Below are 16,303 nucleotides of genomic sequence, written 5' to 3' on the forward strand. Positions count from 1 at the left end.
TCAGGTATCACAGACACCAATATGTTTCACAGCTGGGCCTCCGGGGGGAGCTAAGGGTGCTATTCATTAGGCCACTCCCCACCATAGTGGGTAAACTGGGGGTCAGGCAGGAAGTTAGAGAGAGAACGCTGACGGGATTGAACGGAGCAACACCCTGTGGCAGGGGGTGTTGTGAAGGGAGAGACTGTAGGGTCTCTGCCAGGGGTGGGATCCTGGCAGAGGCTTGGCATTGAAAGAACGTAACGGGTCCGCGCAGGCTCCTGGAAGCGGCGGGACTCAAGAAAGGACTAGAAGCGAGACAGATTGTGCTGAGTGAGAAACGAGATCAAGCAGAAGGAGAATACCAGCAGGGGTTGTGCTGAAAGAGGCAGCACCTTGCTGAGGCGCAATACCGGTGGCCGGAACGCCGAGGGAGTGGATTAGAATACAGCTTCAAGCCATACTCCAAACAGCGGCAGGACAGTCGGTCTCAGGCGGGCTGTCTACCACATATCACCTATGAAGTCTTGGGGGGCAATTGCGGGAGAGGGGCGTCACTAGGGTCCCGGAAGAACTCCAGGCCTACCTGACAAACGGGTGCCATTCCAACCTGAATACAGGGAAGGGGTGGATTACAGAGGAACATCAAATTGAGTTGTGAGGGAACTTAAGAAACAGACACAACCGTTGTGGGGTCACTTTCCGTGAGCACAGCAGGGAAGGACTACAACACATAGCGCTAAGAAGGAAGGCACAGATTTCCACCTGAGAGGAGAACTCTGGAGGTGCCATTGGACCGGCCGGACTTGCGTAGCCTGGTGAACCGTATTCCGGACTGAGGACTCAGAGATCTCCAGTAAAGAGGTAAAGAGACTGCAACCTGGTGTCCTCGTTATTTACCGCGACTTACACCCCACAACTGCACCGCTACATCGCTACCATTACTACCACCTATTGCACCGGACGTCCCCCACTGACGGACAGGGCCACGGACCAGGTCTAGCCACCGTGACAACCCCGAGACTGAGAACTAGAGGCCCGGCTCCGGGTACCCCTCGGCCCTGCGGCGGTGTGGGGGTGCCGCAGACTTGGCGTCACGAACAGGATCTACTTAAGCCTGAAGAATCAGGTCATGTGTGCCTAGAGACTGTGATTTGTTGTGCTTGGACTGTACTTTATTGTAAGACTGTGCTGCGCCATTAGCCGCCAAAAGTTCCCGCCAAAAGGCGCCGCCATTGCTACACCCAAGGGGAAGGAGGGCGTGTTATGGGCGGAGACTCCCAGTGTGGCGCGAGAAATGGCTACCGCCCCCTGCACTTCTGGCTGCAGAGGAATGACCTGCCCCAAAGCAGAAGAGAAACACCCCTTGATATGCAACGGCGAGAGGCTGGTGACGGAGAAGCCCGACCTCAGAGAAATGGCGGAGTTAGGTGCATGCACTGCCAGCGACTATCAGGTGGCGATGATGAACGGCGAGTGCCTGAGCGAGGAAGAAGCGGTTCAGGCCTGCCTTTCTTCACCGGAGATGGACCGGAAGCCTGCGGATCCGACAGCGAAGCTACGTCCACCAATCCCGACCTCGGAGTTAGAGGAGGAGGAACCACAGCAAGCGGAGCGGAGTCCGAGCATCCCATTGGAGGAGCCCCGGTCCGGGCTGCAGCAGACTCCAGCGTCCTCGTTAACGGACCAGAGCGACGCCGGTGGAACCACATCAGGCGCAGGTATGGGCGGCGCCCCTACTCCCCTGGACGGTTCTGCTCTCCCGACCGATCCTCCCCACAACAGTAACCCCGCGTTTACAATCGACCGGGCGGTTCTCACCCCCGGCGCGTTGGGGAAGTTGTTACCACCATTGCCAACCAGGTGGGGAGAGCCCATAGAAATGGACCCAGGAGGGGTGATGTTCCGATGGGATGTTCCCTGGGTCGAGCAGGATGGGATTCCAATGGAAGGTCTCACTATTGCGATACTTACCTGGGACCAATACAAACAATGCGTGCTCCAGCATTGGGGGCAGCGCACTGAAGTTGAAAAACGGGAACTGCAGGGCAAAAAAATGATCTATGATGGGACGGATGCTGTCAGGCGAGGGACGGTGGCGGCATTCCACCCAAAGATGGGGTGGGGTTCCATTTGGGAGTCGGGTCTACCTACTGGCATCTTCGTTGACGGCTACGATGTGGAGACTCCCTGCTGTGATCGAGAAGGTGAACCACTCCGGGAGGGGGATCAGGTGACGTATACCCGTCACTGGAACACACAAGGATGGCGTGCCCGGAAAGTTCAGCGATACGAGTCTGAGAGAATGGCACCTGTGGCCCCAACTGTGGTCAATCCAGGGCTGCCAGACCTTGTTACTGTTTCTACTGTACGCTTTGTAGCAGCTCCTGAACTTGCCGACAGAGTTAGGCTTCAAATTCAGACAGCAGGCGACCAGGTGGTCCCTGCGGAGCTTGCCGCTGGTGTCCGTGCTACAGTGGCCGGGGTTCAGGAACCCAAGCCACCAGAAGAAGAATAAACCTCGATACCATGAAAATGTAAATAGTTACTGTTTGTTCTTTTAAGTTGCTGCTAAACCTGTCCAGGGTTAATGGATCCCTCTGTTGACCCGGGATCCCCTTTGGTTGTTTTCCTTTTCCTGAAGTTTATACAAGTTTTAAAGTTACACAAACTGCAGTAATCATGGACTGTGCATGATTCGAACTTCCTTTGTAAATAGTTTGCACCTTCTTAAAGGTGCTTCCTACTGGTTTTAGCCAAAGACACTTTGCGAAGATACTTTTCCTACTGGTTTTAGCCAAAGACACTTTGCGAAGATACTTTTCCTACTGGTTTTAGCCAAAGACACTTTGCGAAGATATCAATGCTGGAACCTTTGCATGGACTGGTAGGCTGAGAGAACGAGCTACCTCAGAGAGACTTGGTCCCCTCTTAAAGGGGATGTGAAGAATTGAACTTGAGAGAGATACTGTTGCAGAACAGTAAAGCTATAATGATGCTTGAAAAGAATGTAACTGTTTTCCATGAAAAGTTAAATGTGTTCAATTTGTTTGAAATGTGAAACCTGAATAATGTTTTGAAAGGTGCAGAGAGCCCGTAGGGGTAGATGTAGAGATCTGCATAGCTGAAAGTAAAGAAGTAATGATGAAGGTGAGGATAGAAGGTAAACCCTGCGTCCCCATAGAAAGTTACTTTGTTACTAAGGACAGAAAGTGAACCCGTAGGGGTTAGAGAGTGAGTCCTTAAAGGAGCCGAGTAGAGCGGGCTCAGAGTTCTTGAAACGAAAGGAATGTTATGTCTATACTATGTATAGTAGCGAAAGGCAGTAGGCCCTGGCTGAACAGGGCGGTCCTGTAAAAGAAAGGAGAGGCAGTAGGTCTGGTGCCATAGGGACAGGCGGTCCTGCAGGTTCAAAGTAGGAGAATGTGAAGTTACCTTACCCTGTAATGTGATTATAGGAAGGCCTTTGGTAAACTAAGAGTGTGTGTTTCTTAAGGCAATGTTAATTTATTGTTCCAGAATTTGCACTAGGTAGAATACCCGGTTGGGTAACAGGAGTTATGTATAGCCTGTAATTTATAATGTTGACTATGTTTGTAACGTTAAAAGTGTCCTCACCTCCCATAAAGGGAAGCCTGTTCAAGTATACTTATTGTTTTACACTCAACAAAATTGTATGTCTTTTTACTAATCTGTATTGTTGTTTTTCTTCCCAGTCCCGGAGTACTGTTTAACCAGGGGGGAGTGCAGCGCCCCAGAGTCCTGGTCGTTGCAGTACTGTGGCTCCGCCACTAAGGGGAGCCATGGTACGTTCGATGGCACTGAAGGAGTTCCTCCAATCAGGTATCACAGACACCAATATGTTTCACAGCTGGGCCTCCGGGGGGAGCTAAGGGTGCTATTCATTAGGCCACTCCCCACCATAGTGGGTAAACTGGGGGTCAGGCAGGAAGTTAGAGAGAGAACGCTGACGGGATTGAATGGAGCAACACCCTGTGGCAGGGGGTGTTGTGAAGGGAGAGACTGTAGGGTCTCTGCCAGGGGTGGGATCCTGGCAGAGGCTTGGCATTGAAAGAACGTAACGGGTCCGCGCAGGCTCCTGGAAGCGGCGGGACTCAAGAAAGGACTAGAAGCGAGACAGATTGTGCTGAGTGAGAAACGAGATCAAGCAGAAGGAGAATACCAGCAGGGGTTGTGCTGAAAGAGGCAGCACCTTGCTGAGGCGCAATACCGGTGGCCGGAACGCCGAGGGAGTGGATTAGAATACAGCTTCAAGCCATACTACAAACAGCGGCAGGGCAGTCGGTCTCAGGCTGGCTGTCTACCACATATCGCCTATGAAGTCTTGGGGGGCAATTGCGGGAGAGGGGCATCTCTAGGGTCCCGGAAGAACTCCAGGCCTACCTGACAAACGGGTGCCATTCCAACCTGAATACAGGGAAGGGGTGGATTACAGAGGAACATCAAATCGAGTTGTGAGGGAACTTAAGAAACAGACACAACCGTTGTGGGGTCACTTTCCGTGAGCACAGCAGGGAAGGACTACAACACATAGCGCTAAGAAGGAAGGCACAGATTTCCACCTGAGAGGAGAACTCTGGAGGTGCCATTGGACCGGCCGGACTTGCGTAGCCTGGTGAACCGTATTCCGGACTGAGGACTCAGAGATCTCCAGTAAAGAGGTAAAGAGACTGCAACCTGGTGTCCTCGTTATTTACCGCGACTTACACCCCACAACTGCACCGCTACATCGCTACCATTACTACCACCTATTGCACCGGACGTCCCCCACTGACGGACAGGGCCACGGACCGGGTCTAGCCACCGTGACAACCCCGAGACTGAGAACTAGAGGCCCGGCTCCGGGTACCCCTCGGCCCTGCGGCGGTGTGGGGGCGCTCCACAAGAGCCCGCAGGATCTGCGAACGGCGCTACCGTCTCCTGAAGGCCGACATACAGGCGTCCTGCCTGCGCTTCCAGTGCCGGGACAGGAGCAGGTAAGTGGATCTTCAATCAATACCACCGTGATTTCAGCACAAGGGTTCCCATCAGGACAGGAAACCCAACTGAAGCGAGGGAGAGGTACTGCCCTTATTTCAGTAGGTTTCCTGTCCCGACTGGGCGGATCCCTCTCTCAGGTGTGCTGTCATGGGAGACGGGGAAAAAAAGGTTTTTCAACCCTGACTGAAAAAAGCACCTTGGTTAAGAGCTGAGAAGGAGAGAGGTGAGCAGGTAACTACAGAAATAAATGGGTTATACGTATGGTGACATTTGTATCCCATATGCCCAACTGTACAAATTAGAGAACAGCGATTCTTTTGAAACTTGATTGTCAGATTCATCAACTTTTTCCCCAAAGATTTGAATTTTACAGAAACTGTATTTAACACTTCAAGCTTTCTAAACCTTATGGAAAGGTCAAAGTGACCACAACATTTTTCGATAGGTAAACCAATGAAAGCGGTTTCTCACTTTTATTCTGTACATCGTATGGAAATTTTTATTAATCGTTTAAAAAAAAAAGTTTTCTTGCCACATTGCTGAGCTGTATAGTTCTTCCCATTATCCAGATTCACTACAAAAAAGCATTCCCTGCCTCGGCTTTTATACAGGCCTCTAGTTCCTACCAAATTGACAATACAATGCAATAGTCGCCAGGACTTATGGAGAATCTCACACAGTCACGTCTGAAGTCATAAGTTTTCCCCTGACCAATAGAATTTTCTGTTTTCTGAAACAATGGTGTTGAACAATTTTTGATTCAGCTAAAATGCCCAAATTCACCAGTTCATCAAATTTCATAAATTCTATTTCCATAGAATCAACTTGATCAGCTCTAGTACGATTCCAATCTTGTTTGATTTTTACAGGAAGAGATTTTGGCTTTTTTTTTTTTTTTTTTTTTTTTTAAATAGGCTGTGTGGGGTTAGTGGGGTGCAAAATTAAATTTTGTAACAGTCGACAAGCTTTTTGATACGTCTCCGCCATCCCCGTGATATTCCCAGTTTTTTGGAAGTCAGTATCTCCATTGCAATCTACATATGCTCAGTCTGTTCTCATTGCCGGTCGGTCTATAGCCTAGAACCATAATTCTGCTGTACAAATGAAATAAAATGCTCCCAGTAGAGGAAATTGGAAATGAGGTCTATGTAACACTAAAAGGAAAACAATTTCTTTACCAAGTGCTCATTATTTCCTATATTAAAGCTTCTTAAGGGAACGGAACTATTCCCATTATAAGTGGTGTCTCTGGTGTGACATTTTGTCAGCTGCCGCCATACAAGTCCGTGGAGAGCCGTGCGTTAGGAAGCAGATCATGCAAAAATCAGCAGGGGACATGTATTATGTAAACATGGAAGAGACTTCTGTACGGCGGAAAATGTTCAGCTTCATGCCAGTTCTTAGATCGACATGGTCTGATCCCAACAAGCACATGAAAGTTTCTGCCGGCGAGCCGAGCTTTCCGGGGGAACAGAAGAGACTGTCAAAGAGCTCCCCATGTAGGAACTGGCAGCTTGAAAGGCTCATACAGAATATACCGTATTTTACCTTTTTAAAAAAGGGACAATTAATTCTCTCCGGAACACCAATCACCAAACAGATACAGTTGTATAAAGATTCACCAGAAGTTTCTATAATATTAGATATCCCAAAGAAAAGTTCATCACAACTGGCCTAATCGTTAGGAATGATCGAGCAGTAAAATGCTCGGGTGCTCGTTGCTCGAACCGAGCAATTCCTAAATGTCGCATGCTCTTTTCGAGTAACGAGTAGAATAATGGAAGTAAATGAGAAATCCTATAATTTTTCTGGCAGACCCTACAACGAGGTCGGGGGGGGGGGGCGGCAATGAAGGTGTTCAAACAGATGGAAAAGGCCTGAATGGAAGGAGAACAGCATGGGAAGACCTCTGGAAACATCTGACTGACTATCAAATTGTTGCGGAGAACAATGAGCTCACACACTTATTCCTCTTTTAGGCTAGTTTCACATTTGCATTTAAAACGCAGCGTTTAAAACGCAAATGTAGGTGTTGAAAAAAACGCATGTAAACGCGTGCAAACGCTGCGTTTATTTAGACACATGCGTTTTCTCATGCGGTAAAAAAAAATGCGGCGTTTTGACGCGTTTACATGCGTTTTTTCCTGCGGTTGCGTTTTTGAAAAGCATGCTGAGAAGTGTGTGACCGCTGCCAATCATCAAAATCATCTAGAAAACCCACTATAAATAGAAATAGCTAGGGTTGGGGTTAGGATCCCTAGGGTTAGGGTTAGGGTTTGGATCTCTTTATCACCTTGATGGTGGGGGGTGGCTTATCAGTGTGTATTATTTTTTTCTATTAAGACGCAACCAAACGCATGTGCTTAAAAACGCATGCGTTTACATAGACAGCAATACTTTTTTTTGCCGCAAAAAAAAAAAAAACGCATGCATTTTTTGCAGCAAAAAAACGCCTCTAGAAATTACTACATGTTGCATTTCTGCAACAAAACGCAAGCATAGAAAAGACGCATGCGTCAAACACGGCAAAACGAATAAAAAAAACGCATGCGTTTTTTAATGTTAAATATAGAAAAAAAAACGCATGCGTTTTGCGCTAAAACGCAGCGGCAAAAAAGGCAAATGTGAAACCAGCCCTAGGACTGACAATAAAACATTCCAAACCGCAAAAAAAAAAACTGCATTTCTTTCCTGTAAAACGCAAAGAAACATTTTTTCCTGTAAAATGACTTGTATATAAGGCAAATGTTATATATATTTTTTAAGTATACCCAAATTGTTTGGTTTTTTTATTATTTAAAAAAAGGAAATGTTTAAGAAGGAAGCAAGAACCGCCAAAAATTAGTGCCTGTATCTTTGAGGGTTATATGCCAAAGAAATGTACTCCAGACCACAGAATAGTTTATAGATGAGCAATACAATACCAATAAGGGTATGTGCACATGCTTAGTAAAATTTCTGCACCATTTCTACATCTCTTGGAATGAAAAACACGCGTCTTTTGATTGATTTCCATGAAGTCAAATGGTGAAAAATGCAGGGCAAAAAGGCACAGAGAATTGACATGCTGCAGATTATTTTCTGCACCAAATCTGCAAGTCAAAAATACTCAGACATGTGCATGACATGTCAGGTTTTCGTTCACTTTGCTTGCATCAGGATTTGTGACAAATCCCCGGAAAAAAAAAAACCCAAAAAACCATGCATCAAACCTGTAACGTGTGCCCACGTGTGTCAAAATTTAACAAGCTTATGGAGGCTTCTATAGCTATTAAAATGTACCCAAGAATGCGCAATACTGTATGGCTGAGAAATATAGCCCAGCTAAAAAAAATGTCTTCATTTTTGAGTCTTGTATAAAAAAAAAAATAAATAAATAAATCACAAAACAGTGTATGGGTAAGAAATGGGAAGAAACAAGCAAAATATCAAATTTTTTTTTCTACAAAAATGTGACAAACTAATCCGGAATTATTTTTCTACGTTTTTACATACCACCGTAATGCAACAGTAGCCATTTTAAACTGTATGGATTACTTATTGAATCCATAACATTTTGAATGGAAATATTTTGAAAAGTGTAGTTGATGTAGTTATATCATCAAAGGCTGTGCAGAAAGTGCAAAGCCAGACAAATTAGGAGGGTCATCTATAAACCCCTGAAAAAACAACAAATGGCAGGCTTCATTAAAACATTGAATATTACAAACATTATGTGCTGATGTCATCTGGTCTTGTGGAAGAGTGTGGGCTAATCAAGGCAGTGTTCATTTTTATGAGAGTGAGCCTGTCTGCATTCTCTATTGACAGGCGAAAGCGCCTGACTTATGACCTTCCCCCCCCCCCCAGTCGCACTAAAAATCCGCTCAGACAAGACGCTAGTGGCAGAGCAGCACACCACCTCCAAGGCAGAGAGGGACAGCTCATGCCAGGTGTCCAGCTTTGAGACCCAATAGTTGAAAGTTGCAGCAAAATTAGGGAGTACGCTGTTTGGTTGGCCAGGTATTGCTTGACAATCTTTAAAAACTTTTCCCTCCTTTGCAAAAATACCCAGTAATTAGGCCCTGGATGCTGGGATGGTGTCATGTAATTGGCCCACGCCTTCGTGAGGAAGCTTGTCCCCTTCCGCTAGGGTTGTCTGAAAAGATTTTTTTTTCGACATATTTTGGCCTTCTGGAATAGTACCATTTTAGAAGGTACACGGGAAAGGCAGCGGCACAAAGTCGGCCATATGTGCCAACCTCCATACAGCCAACACTTCCCTGTCTCCACCATGATGACGACTCCTTCTCCTCCTCATTCCCATTCTCATCCCATCCACATAGGAGAGACAGGATGAAGGTTGTGTGGCTACTAGCCTTTGTTGTGCTTTTCGTCCTCAGTATCCACCTCCGTGTGAGCAGATGAGATGACTCTGGGCTGACTACAATGTCACTGTGTTAGGTCAAACTCCATCCCCACCTGCCTCCATAACTATCCTTAGGTTCGACATTAAAAAATATGAGACGTCAGGGATTAATATTGCCATTTTCCCTCCGTATTGTGTAAATAGTCTGCAAAAAATGATTGAGACTGCACTCCCTGTTAAGTCAGATCCCTAAAAGTTTCCTTGTTTTACTTTTGCTGGCATTTTCTGCTGAAAAAGGTAACAACTCTGATGAAACTTGTCATCAGAGCTCATTACCCACCCTATCGGTGGCGTAGGAAGGGGGGGTGGGGTGAGGTACTTTAGGGGTACCGTTACCCTAATCTTTGACCCTTCAGCATGATGTAGGGGTTAAAGCATTTCATCGATGTGTCACATGTCAGGCAGTGTTCTGTTTACTTATAGTGAAGCTTTTATTACCTGGCGATTATCATTCTCTGGATTCTCTATATACAGAGACTGGTGTGGGTGGGGCTAGCTTTCTCAGCTCTGCTGCATTTCCAGATTTAAAACCTCATACTTTACTGGGTGCAGCAGCTGTGACACAAAGTGATACATCTTAGGCTACTTTCACACTAGCGTCGGGCTCGGCCCGTCGCGGTGCGTCGGGCCGAGGTCCCCGACGCTAGCGCTGTCTCCGCCGCACAACGGGGGCAGCGGATGCATTTTTCCAGCGCATCCGCTGCCCCATTGTGAGGTGCGGGGAAGTGCGTGGAGGTGGGGGCGGAGTTCCGGCCACGCATGCGCGGTCGGAAAAAGCGGACCGTCGGGAGCAAAAAACGTTACATGTAACGTTTTTTGGTCCCGACGGTCCGCCACTGCACGACGCACCCGTCGCACGACGGGTGTGACGTGTGTAAATCCGTCGCAATGCGTCGTCTAATATTAGGCTATGGGGAAAAAACGCATCCTGCAAACACTTTTGCAGGATGCGTTTTTTCGGCAAAACGACGCATTGCGACGGATTTCAAAAAACGCTAGTGTGAAAGTACCCTTAGCACTCAGGGTCTTTTTTGCCTACTTCATGCTGGTCTCAGATGAGGTAGCAAAAAAATCAGCTGACAAGATTCCCTTGACATGAAGGGCCCTAAAGATTTTGAAATGAAAAAATGAAGGCTATAAAAAGGCTAGGACCAGGGAGTGATTGAGAAAAGTTACCTGTTGAGTTTTTTTTTTTTTTTTTTTTTTTTTTTTTAGGGAAGAGACCAAGATAATAAAAACAAAAACAAACACACAACACGCCATTGATTAGAGTTTTACTTTTTTGGCAAGTTCTGTTACGTTAGACAGCTCTGCCACAATATATATGTATTAAAACTGCAAAGATTCTATACCTCATGAGTGTTGTAACTAACAAGCATATGAAGTCTCTTAAAGTGATAGCCCCAAAACTTCTAAACCCCTTAACGACCGCTGATTCGCCTTTTAACGGCGGCCGCTAAGGGTACTTAAACCACAGCGCCGTTAATTAACGGCGCTGTGAAAAAAGTGAATAGCGCCCCCCAGAGTCGGATTTTCTCTGGGGTCTCGGTTGCCGAGGGTAGCAGAGACCCCAGAGAACATGATTCGGGGGTTTTTTACCGACCCCCAAGTTGCGATCGCCGGTAATTAACCGTTTACCGGCGGTCGCAACTACAACTAAAAAAAAAAAACGTGATTTGCCATTTAATTTCTCTGTCCTCCGATGTGATCGCACATCGGAGGACAGAGAAATAGGGTCCCCGATGGCCCCCAATACTCACCTATCTCCCCCGGTGCTCCTCGTGGCTCCCGATGGGCGCCGCCATCTTTTTTCCGGGGAAAAAATGGTGGGCGCATGCGCAGTGCGCCCGCCGCCCGGCACCCGGAAGATCTTTAGGGTCTCGGCTGCCGGGGGTGATTGCACCGACCCCTGTTTTGCGATCACCGGTAATTAACAGTTTACCGGCGACCGCAAAAAAAAAAAAAAAAAAAGGGGATCTGTAATTCTCTGTTCTCTGATGTGATCGCACTTCAGAGGACAGAGAAATAGGGGGATTCGGGGACCCTATCATACTCACCCGGTGTCCCTGGGTCCTCCTGCGTCTCCTCCTGCCGGCTGGCTTTTTCCTCGGTAAAGAAAATGGCGGGCGCATGCACAGTGCGCCCGCCATCTGCTGCCATCTGCCGGCCGGCAGGAGAGACGAGTTGGGGCTAAATTTAGGGTTAGGCTACTTTCACACTAGCGTTTTTTTGGCTTCCGTCGCAATGCGTCGTTGGAGAAAAAAAAACACATCCTGCAAAAGTGCTTGCAGGATGCGTTTTCTCCATTGACTTGCATTAGCGAAGCATTGCGACGGATTGCCACACGTCGCATCTGTCGTGCGACGGATGCGTCGTGCTTTGGCGGACCATCGGCACAAAAAAAGCTACATGTAACTTTTTTGTGCGACGTGTCCGCCATTTCCGACCGCGCATGCGCGGCCGGAACTTCGCCCCCGCCTCCCCACACCTCACAATGGGGCAGCGGATGCGTTGAAAAAACAGCATCCGCTGCACCCGTTGTGTGGCGCTTACAACGCTAGCGTCGGTACGTCGGCCCGACACACTGCGATGGGCCGAGTACGACGCTAGTGTGAAAGTAGCCTTAGGCTTCTTTCACACTTGTGTCAGTATGGGGCGGTCGCAATGCATCGGCCCGACGTACTGACGCACGTTGTGAAAACTGTGCACAACGTGGGCAGCGGATGCAGTTTTTCAACGCATCCGCTGCCCAGTCTATGTCCTGGGGAGGAGGGGGCAGAGTTATGGCCACGCATGCGCGGAAATGGCGGACACGACGTACAAAAAAAAGGTTACATTGAACTTTTTTTGTGACGACGGTCCGCCAAAACACAACGGATCCAGTGCACGATGGACGCGACATGTGGCCATCCGTCGGTAATACAAGTCTATGGGCAAAAAAGGCATCCTGTGGGCACATTTGCAGGATCCGTTTTTTGTTCAAAACAACGGATTGCGACGGATGCCACACGACGCAAGTGTGAAAGTAGGGTTAGGGGCTAAAATTATGGTTAGGGTTGGGGCTAAAGTTATGGTTAGAGTTAGGGTTAGGGTTTGGATTAGGGTTGGGATTAGGGTTGGGGGTGTGTTGGATTTAGGGTTTTGATTAGGGTTAAGGTTAGGGTTGAGATTAGGGCTGTTTTGGGGTTAGGGTTGTGATTATCGTTAGGGTTGTGATTAGGATTATGGATCGGGTTGAGATTAGGGTTAGGGGTGTGTTGGAGTTAGGGTTGGAGTTATAATTTGGGGGTTTCCACTGTTTAGGTACATCAGGGGGTCTCCAAACACGACAGCCAATTTTGCGCTAAAAAAGTCAAATGGTGCTCCCTCCCTTCTGAGCTCTGCCATGCGACCAAACAGTGGTTTACCCCCACATATGGGGCATCAGCGTACTCGGGATAAATTGGACAACAACTTTTGGGGTCCAATTTCTCCTGTTACCCTTGTGAAAATAAAAACTTGGGGGCTAAAAATCTTTTTTGTGGGAAAAAAAAAAATATTTTTTTTATTTTCACTACTCTGCATTATAAACTTCTGTGAAGCACTTGAGCATTCAAAGTTCTCACCACATATCTAGATAAGTTCCTTAGGGGGTCTAGTTTCCAAAATTCGGTCACTTGTGGGGGGTTTCTACTGTTTAAGTAGATCAGGGGCTCTGCAAACGCAACATAACACCCACAGACAATTCTATCAAAGTCTGAATTCCAAAATGGCGCTCCTTCTCTTCCAAGCTCTGCCGTGTGCCCAAACAGTGGTTTACCCCCACATATGGGGTACCAGCATACTCAGGACAAATTGGACAACAACTTTTGGGGTCCAATTTCTCTTGTTACCCTTGTGAAAATAAAAACTTGGGGGCTACAAAATCTTTTTTGTTAAAAAAAAAATATATTTTTTATTTTCACTACTCTGCATTATAAACTTCTGTGAAGCACTTGGGCATTCAAAGTTCTCACCACATATCTAGATAAGTTCCGTGGGGGGGGTCTATTTTCCAAAATGGGGTCACTTGTTGGGGGTTTCTACTGTTTAGGCACATCAGGGGCTCTCCAAACGCGACATGGCGTCCGATCTCAATTCCAGTCAATTTTGCATTGAAAAGTCAAATGGCGCTCCTTTGCTTCCAAGCTCAGCCATGCGCCCAAACAGTGGTTTACCCCCACATATGGGGTGTCAGCGTACTCAAGACAAATTGTACAACAACTTCTGGGGTCCATTTTCTCCTGTTACCCTTGGTAAAAAAAAAAATTTGGAGGCAAAAAGATCATTTTTGTAGAAAAAAATGTGATTTTTTTATTTTCACGGCTCTACGTTATAAACTTCTGTGAAGCACCTGGGGGTTTAAAGTGCTCACCACACATGTAGATAAGTTCCTTAAGGGGCTAGTTTCCAAAATGGTGTCACTTGTGGGGGGTTTCCACTGTTTAGGCACATTAGGGGCTCTCCAAAAGCGACATGGCGTCCGATCTCAATTCCAGCAAATTCTGCATTGAAACAGTCAAATGGTGCTCCTTCACTTCCAAGCTCTGCGGTGCGCCCAAACAGTGGTTTACCTCCACATATGGGGTATCGGCGTACTCAGGAGAAATTGCACAACAAAATTTGTGGTTATATTTCTGTTTTTACACTTGTGAAAATTAAAAAAAATGGTTCTGAAGTAAAATGTTTGCGAAAAAAAGTTAAATGTTCATTTTTTTCTTCCACATTGTTTCAGTTCCTGTGAAGTATGTAAAGGGTTAATAGACTTCTTCAATGTGGTTTTGAGCAGCTTGAGGGGTGCAGTTTTTAGATTGGTGTCACACTTGGTTATTTTCTATCATATAGACCCCTCAAAATGACTTCAAAAGTGATGTAGTCCCTAAAAAAAACATGGTGTTGTAAAAATGAGAATTTGCTGTTCAACTTTTAACCCTTATAACTCCCTAACAAAAAAAAATATTTTGTTTCCAAAATTGTGCTGATGTAAAGTACACATGTGGGAAATGTTATTTATTAACTATTTTTCGTGACATATCTCTCTGATTTAAGGGCATAAAAATACAAAGTTTGAAAATTGCAAAATTTTCACCATATTTCCGTTTTTTTCATAAATAATCGCAAGTAATATCGAAGAAATGTTACCACTGACTTGAAGTACAATATGTCACGAAAAAACAATCTCAGAATCAGCGGGATCCGATAAAGCGTTCCAGAGTTGTAACCTCTTAAAGTGACAGTGGTCAGAATTGTAAAAATTGGCTCGGTCATTAAGTACCAAATTGGCTCTGTCACTAAGGGGTTAAGCCACTTAATCTACATCGGTGTTCAGCAACGTTGAGCTGCTATGGTTGTTCTGTTGCTTCATAAAAAGGTCAACTACACAGGGTACAACTTCATTTTCTCAGGTGTGTTCTTAACAGCTACAAAGCACGTGGACTCCTACGTGGAGCACTCATGTCTAATCCTTCAGGATCCCAGACCACAATGATAAGTTCTACCAGCCACAACTTCTCATAGGATTTGTCACAAAGACATCTTTGGCTCAGCCCTCACTTTTTCTCATCTAAATGCTCCAAACAGTAATAATACGCAGTCTACACACAGTAGTAACACATCTATTAGTCCCTCATTAGCAATAATGCCATCTTTTGTGCACCCTAGAAAGTATCGCAGCTTTGTGCCTGCATAGAGTAGTCCACTGTTGTGCGCCCAGAAGCCCATTACCCCCATCCTCCCCAAGTCAGTCTTCCATTTCAACTAGCTCCTTTAATTAGGAATAGTATGTCCACAGAGGGCACGTTGAGAGGTTTTTTGGAGCGGGTCTGTTCCAAGAAATACCTGGACAACAAAAACCACAGACAAACCCAATGTCCCTCCTTAATTTCCTCACCTGGCTCATTAAAGCCTGCATATTTCCCATTCTTAGTAGCCATTGATGGCAAAGTAGAGTTGGAGTTTTCCCCGACCACTCGGGTGGTCTCCGAGTATTTGTTAGAGTTCAGAGATTTCATTTTCATCGCCGCAGCAGAATGATTTACAGCTACTAGCCAGCTTGATTACATGTGGGGATTCCCTAGCAACCAGGCAACCCCCACACGTACTCAGCCTGGCTAGTAGCTGTAAATCAGAGTACATGTGGGGGTTGCCTCACAAATACTCGGAGACCACCCAAGCGTGCTCGGGAAAACCCAGGCAACGAGTATATTCGATCACTACTTGCTACCCTATAGCAGACGTGACATGCTGCAAGTGCATAGTTGGTAGTGGGTCCAAAAGGGAAACCATGTGCACAGCAGGCGCAATACAACTATGTCATCACCAACTCTGCCACACTGCTGACGATGTCTGTGCACTCTGTGCTTTTAATCTGCAGGCCTAAAACAGTCTGAGGCTTACACATCTAAGATGCAGGGTAGAGGGCCACAATGCTTCGCTACCATAATTATTATTTTTTTAGATTAATAAAAAGGGAAAAACGCCTGAACATTAATGTTGTTATTAATAGCTGCTAATCTCAGGAATCTCTGGTCAGAATCAGTCTCCTTCCCCTTCTGGCTGCTGCCAATGGAATGTTCTTACTTTCTAGAATGGATCTTCTCGGCTAAAATGCCATGCTCTGCTTCCTTACTGACCAAGTAGGGCAGAAAGCAATTTCTATTGACTGCTCTGTAGGAGGACAGAGGAATCTTAGAGACCTGGCTGTAGGTTTAACTATGATAAAACATTCAGGGACAATCATAGACTGGCATTTAGGGCTTAGAGGAAGTGGACCTGTCCAAATGGTGGATAACCAAAATGGACCATCAATGCCACAGGTGATCCTGATTAGTATTACTAGTGCATACAGTTTTTGGGACAGCATTAGGCATTTTAACCTTTCGTCTGGTTATAGCTGGT

At 46.3% G+C, this 16,303-nt stretch overlaps 1 protein-coding gene across 1 annotated transcript in view; it reads right to left on the minus strand.

Annotated features, from left to right (window-relative positions):
- The window catches only part of TYR (tyrosinase), a 56,239-nt gene that overhangs the window by 25,870 nt on the left and 14,066 nt on the right, over window positions 1-16,303 (minus strand). The gene's annotated exons all lie outside the window — the stretch shown is intronic.

Source organism: Ranitomeya variabilis, chromosome 3 (assembly GCF_051348905.1).
Source record: "Ranitomeya variabilis isolate aRanVar5 chromosome 3, aRanVar5.hap1, whole genome shotgun sequence".
Classification (NCBI taxonomy): Eukaryota; Metazoa; Chordata; class Amphibia; order Anura; family Dendrobatidae; genus Ranitomeya; species Ranitomeya variabilis.